The following is a 7,835-nucleotide window of genomic DNA, read 5'->3' on the forward strand; positions in this document are numbered from 1 at the left end:
TGGGTAAAATAAACATGGATACAATTAAATATGGATATTATAAGAATAGAAGAAAAGAATATGTTAAAAGAATAGAAGTTTTTTTTAGTTAATGGGAACAAACTTTTTTAAGTATTGGGGCAGCTTAAAACATATTTCCATGTGGGTCCAATGAGCATTTGATTAGTTTATTTCCAAACAAGAAATATATGAATTGAAGAGAAATTGGTCATGGAAGGTTTATGTATAAAATGGAATGTAGGATTTGTGGAGGAAAAGATAATTTTGGTTTGAATGTCAAAGTAAGATATGAGAAATGAAGAAAAGGGTGAAGATGTTGATAATGAATTTAATGAAGGTGAGATAATGGACGCATAAGATGAAAGTAATGAACAGTTAGATATTAATGAAAAAGATGAGAATGTTGCTTCAAATGTTGTGGTACAAAATTTGATGATCACAAGATGAAGAAGTGGATGCAAGTGAATACAATGAATTAAATTATATTGGAAACGGAGTAAGAAGCAATAAAATAAATATGAAAAAGAAAATTATTAAGAAAGGAAAGGGTAAACAAAGATTGTTCCAATATATTTAAATAGAAATGTGAAAAGAAGTTTGGGTGCATTAACTTGGTATAAAATGCAGAAAGAGGTTGTTATTTGTAAGTTAAACTGTGAACAAATACAATAAACTGAGGTTTTCTGGGGGAAAGAAATTAATTGGAGTTTTGGAGAAGATTTATGTTCAGAAGTGGCAGTATTAGTTAATAATAGCAGTATCAGAGTTATTTTTTTTAAACACCTCTATTGAATTATCACTTGTGACATAGGCACATTTACATTTATATAAAAGTAACCCAACTGTATTAACAAGTCCATGTTTACAAACATTATATTTCAAATATCATATATCATATAACCTAAGCAACAGTATATAAACTATTCAAATCCTGCCCCATTTTTTAAACAAAAAACATATTTATTAAATCATCAATTACAACACAAGCAATCATGCATTTATATAAATGAAAACAATCCTATTTGCAAGCATTTTACATCACAAACCATATTGACAGACTCCTAGTTGCAAACATTATACATCAGTTATAATATACCCAATCAATTTCAGTTAAACATTATATAGCTCATTTAAGTCCTACCTTCTTTTAAATCTTATTCATCCCCTGTATGTATTGTGCCCACAATTCCCATTTTTTCCTACATAGTTTGCCCCTACCCTTTTCTAAAGATCTCAATTCCAGTTGTTTTATCTCCGTTACTGTATTCACTACTTCTACCATAGTTGATTTAGATTTTGATTTCAATTTTCTAGTAATTGCTTTTTTTGGCAGCCACCATAATTAAGCACAGCAAGACCTTACTATGTCTAGGCAATTCCATTTCTGTATCATGGCTCAGAAAAATCATCTCCCTCATCACACCAATCTGCCCTCCCAGCATCTTTAACAGTGAATCCCACAGGGAATCCTTAAAATCCACCAACTCACCGCACTCCCAAAAAATATGTTCCCAATTACCGCTTTCTTCCCCATCACACCTCCAACATTTTCTGTCTACCTGATGAAAAATTCTCTGGAGTCTACTTGGGATATAAAAATATCTATGTAAACATTTCCAAGCAAAAATCCTAAATGTTCTAGATTTTGTTGCATATTTGCGAGACATACATATATCCTCCCATTGTTTCTTTGTGAATTGCTTATGCAGTCTCTCTTTCCAATCCTTTCTAACTTCCTATGACTTGATCATATAGTTGTATGTCCACGGAGAGGGATTGTTTGTGATTTACATTTTCAAAACTAAGTTCGGAATGTGACTGGTATTTATACTTATATGCAAGACAAAAGGAGATAAATGTTTGAAGAGATAAATATTTTTGTTATGTCAAGTATAAACATTATTACTGTAGGTGATGTTAATTGCAAATTAAGAAAGGTTTTGGGGAAAATAAGTAAAGATATTAAGGCATATAAGCAAAGGATTAAAGTTGGGGCCATTACAGTTAGATGAGAAGAAGAAATTTATGAAAAATAGTCCAACTTTTTGGACAGAGATAGATTATTTTATTTTTTCAGCAGGACTGATAAAGTGTGCTGCAAAAACAGAAGAGGTTTGGGTTTCAGATGAGGTTTAACAAATGTAATAGGATATATTAAGGAAGATAACTGTATTAAAACATTAAATGTGGAGTATATTAGAGAGATGTATTGATAAACCATGGAAGGATTATATATTATATAACTATGATAATATTTTATGAAAATGTTAAACATTGTTTGATAAGTTTAAAAGAAAAATATAAAATGTAGCATCTAAAAATAGAAAAAGTTTTGAAAGTGTAAAAAATATAATGAGGTTTTATGACAATATGAAAAGAGCCTACATTTAACTGAAAAGGATATTAGAGAAAATGAAAATATAATTAAAAAGGGAATTTTGATAAGTTTTCTGCTATATAAACAAAAGTATGCAATACAGGGCAGAAGTGATGAAGTGTGTCCTTTTTTAGGAAAAAGACTAAAATGGATGAAGGAAGATTCAGTTGTATTTTACTGGAATATGAGTATGAAGTATGTATAGGATATTGAGTTATACAGAAGAATTTATGTTGAAGTTATCAGCTTCAGAGTAGAAAAAAATGGACTGTTAAGAAACCTGAGGGAGAGAGAGAGACTGCTGAGGAGCTTGTTAGAAAATGAGATTCACGACTAAAAAAGCTGTTATAAGGCATAAAAACAACAAAAATGCCAGGACCAAATGGTTCGGGATATGGGATTTATAAGGCATTGGATGGAGAAAAGATGAAATGATAGTAAAGGTTATGAATTTTTGGTTGGAGCAATAAATAAGTAATAAAAAGGTGTGTGAATGCATTATTAAGTTTGTATTTAAGAAAGGGGATAAAATGGACACAAGAAATTGGAGATCTTTAACATTAAATAATATTGATTACAGATTATGAAGATTTTGCAAAAATGAATGGATAAGATATTAAAAGATGTTATATATGAATGGATTTTTAGCTTAGAACAGAAAGATTCAAGGATATGTTAATAATTGTTAAGGCCATAGTTAAGTGTCTTATAAATGAGGAAAAGGAATGGTGAATTGTGGCATGTGATACAGAAAAAATGCTTTTGATAATATTAGTCATGAAAAAACTGGTACAGATTTTAGCACAATATGGATTAAATGAAAATGTATTAATGTAGTTAGGTCTAATTATAATAATAACAGTGTTGGTTTTAGCGGTTGGTTCAATAAAGAGATTAAAGTAAGCAAGGGATTAAGCAGGGTTATCTACTGAGTGGGATGATATTTGCTTTACTGATGAATGCTATATCAAGAATGAGAGAATATAGTGGGGTATTTTAACTGCTTTTCAGACTAATGTTAGAATTCCTTTATTTTTGATATCTGCATATGATTTGGTTCTAACTACAAGGAACAGAGAATGGTTTAGAAATGTTTCCATTGTTGAGGGAAATTTGTATAAAGTACATCTGAGAATAAACAAGAATAACTGTAAGAGTTTTGGTGATGTAATTAATATAGCATGGGTTTATTTTCTAAATCCAAATTCAATGTTTTAGGTATGAGGTTTACTAAAACAGATTTTGTATTTAAAAAGGAAAGAAATATTGGATGAATTTAGAAACATTATTAATATGTGGACAATAAGTGAATTGTCTTTTAGGAAAAAGGGTATGTTTGATTAATTTCTTATAGTAGAAAAGTTAGATTATTTAGATGAGGTATATTATTTTCTTGTTTCGTTGGAGAAAGAATTGTTATGAATTATTTTTCCTTTATCTAGTGTTCAAGGTATAATCTAATAAAGAGAGACCAATTGTATTGTAAAGAAAATGATGTAGGATTTGATCTGATAAATTAGTTTTTTTAGCATGTTTTCATTTGTTTTGGATTTTTTAAATAAATGTGTTAAGGGGGTTGTTTTGTGCATTAATGTTGTTAAAATATAAAAGCTGTACATGTAATGGATCATAAAAAGAAAAAATATATGAAAAAGAAAATGAATATTCTGAAGTAAAGAAAAGATGGAAAAATTATCTTGAACATGAAGGGAGTAGAAAAAAATGGTATGAAGATATAATGAATAAATTGGATTATATTAAGGGAGGGGAAATAAAGAGGAAGTAATTAAAACTTTAATTAACAGAACAAAAGAAAGTTTTAACAACTAGCTGAAATGCAGAATTTCTTATGATGTCTACTCCAGCAAAATCTGCCAGGAAAAGGAAAGATGACATATAAACACATTTGACAGATTATGTAGTGTCTGTTGTATAGAATAATTAGTGGAACATTTTATTTTAAAAATGTAACAGAACAAAAGAAATAAAGTTATTATGTAAAAGGGAATTCAAAAATGATGTTTTCATTAATTTAGATATGAATATGTTGATATGGGGATAGAGAAGAAAACAATAGTGAACATATAGATAAATGATCCACAAGAGAAGTACAGGAGCAAACCAAGGCTGACAACAAAAATCATGCATGCTCACATGGCTTTGGGTTAGGCAGTATTATTATACCATGCATCAACATAGCACTTATGACAATTAGGAAGTCAGGATAAATAGACAGGACTGGAACCATTCAGTGATAAAGTCACCAACATCCTGCACCCTACAGTGTGTGCAGACATGTATGCATATCAATGTGTCTTTTCACTGTTCACTGTGAATTAATATCAGAATGGGCATTCACTGTCTCCTGTATAAAACAATTGAAGACTATGCTGGCAAATCTAAGATATGTCCAGGTAGCTGACCTGATACTGAGACCATGCTAACAGACCATCATTGGCATGCAATAGCAACTCATGCCTGGCCAGATGCAGAGTGGAAACAGTACTCAACATTAGTCAGCATGGCTAAAATGCACAATTGCAGAAGGTATGCTTGGGTGAGCTATCACAAAAGTCCTAGGCACAAGCTTCAATCTAAAGGTCCCCAAACATGCATCAGTGTGAATGTTATGTAATTTGGACTTGCAGAGCATGTAATGTGTGTATATGTACTGCAAGAATAAACAACACTGTTTAATGATATTATAGAATACATATATATATATATATATATATATATATATATATATATATGTGTGTGTGTGTGTGTGTGTGTGTGTGTGTGTGTATATATATATATATATATATATATATATATATATATATATATACACATATATATATATAAATAGATAGTAGATGATGATGAAATTTTAAGCATGCATGGGTATACGTATCTGTCAGGACAAGTTGTTTTACAAATATAACCTGAAAGACACAGGAACACATATATCACAAGTCCTATAATACAGGCAGTTATGTCTCCACAAAACAACACCCTCACATTTGCCAGAACAATGCACAAAACAAGCTATTTATTCATCAAATGCTTGTAACACAGTGATGTCTGCAGAACACTGTCAGTGATGAAAGAATGCAGCAATCATTTTGCTGTGATACACAGTGTTCACTTTAAACATACATGTCACCAGAGAACTGTAATAGTAGTATCAAAATGTAACAACCATTGCACTATGGATACAAATGACACACTTTATGCAATTGTGTCCTCAGAACTCTGTGGCAGTTAAAATTGGACAATCAATTAATTGATCTTAAAAAGTTTCCACTGATAGTTAATTTAACTTTGATTGATATATACAAATATCTGGACCTTTCGGCCAATCAAATAAGACAAGAATTTAGCTTACCCAAAAATTATCTTGTTATTTTGAGACAAATTAGAGAACTTGCTATGAGCTACTTTATAAATTTTAAACCTGAAGATGAAAATGTTAATAAATGCTTTGAGTTGTGGCAAGCCCTCCAACAGGATATTAAATATATAACAACAACAAATAAATTAATTAAAGACTTTAAATTTCATGATAAAATTCTGTTATCCAACTATTGGGAAGAGAAAATTTTAGTGACAGATAAAAGTAAGATGTTAAAAGCAATTGACCTGACTATCAAATCTACTTCTCTTCAAAAATTGATGTATACCCAGTTGATCATATGGAATAATGCATATTATACACTCCTTACCCTGCATAAATTTAATTCTAAAAACTCTCCAACTTGTCCATACTGTAAAAATCAACCGGCTGATCTTCATATGTTCTGGAGCTGTAAATGCATATATAAGCTTTGGAATTCCCTTAAGATTCAACTTCAGAAGATGGGTTACCAAAGTACAATGTTGTCATGGGAATTTACGATTTTACATATTCCTCCGAAAGAACTCCCTAGATCACAAAGTACTATATATATTAATATTTTTCTGTTAATGAAGCTTTACATAGCCACTAATTGGTTAGACCCATCTAAAACATCTTGGGAAAGTTTTAGAGTTTTGGCAACAAGGCATATATTAGCTCATAAACTACTCTTAAGTCTGAATAATAAACACATTAATAACCCAAAAATTTGGGAACAGATATTTAATATTATATTAGCATAACACTTTTAACTTGAAGGTATTCACATTTATATACTTGCTCGGAGAGAATTTGGTATTTAAACTGTATATTACTGGAAATGTTATTAACTACTTTTTGTTTTTTCTCTATTCTTAATGTTTACATGGAAGCATTCTTGTAAATATTGTATATTTGTTTGATGTGATAGTTAGTGATATTAGTTAGTAGTCTTTTGTTTTGTATTTTTTCTTTTAAAATTTTGTGTTTGTTTTTACTTGTGTATGAAAATAATATAACAATAAAGATTTATTATGGAAAAAAAAGAACACTGTGGCAGTGGGTAAAAATGTAGCAAATAGTGTACTGTGGATATGCATGGTACACAAATTTAAGGGAACAAGATTTTGGTAGGTCATGTCACACACTATTATGATTTCACTAGATACAAACAAATTATGTACTTACTATGCAATGTTTTCAAGCTGTAGCTGCCTCTCTCTAGAAGGCCGCTGGTCTTCAGCAATACTCTGAGGCTCTGAAAAGAGATAAATATTTAAATGTTCATTATATGTAGTATAGTTTATATACATGAGCAGTCTATAGCCATTTACTCACTAAGAAAAGGTAAACTCATACTGAAGCCCTCAGACATTCGAAGCACTTAGATTGGCACCGGGACAGATAATATCATTTATGCTGACGCTGATCCTGAGCATCCCATTGTCAACTGTCAGGTATCAAACTATATTGGTCCATATTTCTGGCCTCCTCTATCCTTCAAGCACAGAAAAATGCCTAAACAATGAAGTGTGAGGCACCACTAATGGAGTCTCACTGCAATGAAAAATAATATGTGAATGCAAAGTAATGCAGTGAATCCCAAAACACACTGTAGTGCCATTGCAATATTTTGCATGGGGTTTACCTCCCCTGTACTATACATAATTGAGGCTACACCACTAACTTCTACTAATTATATATACTCACTTCAAGTTCACTTTACCTTGGAGTCTTAAGAATGACATAATTGCTGACTTAGTATGTATATTCTACATAACTGTAATTTTATCCTTCCTATTCAGAGGATATTTAATATCCTGAATTTCTGCAGGAAAACCTAAATAAGATCTCACATTTTCTTTGTTCATGGCACACATATAGTCCGGTTTCCCCTGCATTGGTGTGCAAGACCATCTGAATGCTTTTTTAAGCTTGTCTCTTCATCATTTTTCAAAACAAAAATCTCTTCTTCATAATTCAGTGAGAATTCCAATATACTGCAAGTTGGATAGGGATGTGAGAATTTTGTGTGTGTGTGTGTGTGTGTGTGTGTGTGTGTGTGTGTGTGTGTGTGTGTGTGTGCGCATGCATGTGTGA

The sequence above is a fragment of the Protopterus annectens genome, chromosome 9.part0 (genome assembly GCF_019279795.1).
Source record: "Protopterus annectens isolate FY-2018-M chromosome 9.part0, PAN1.0, whole genome shotgun sequence".
In the NCBI taxonomy this organism is placed as follows: Eukaryota; Metazoa; Chordata; order Ceratodontiformes; family Protopteridae; genus Protopterus; species Protopterus annectens.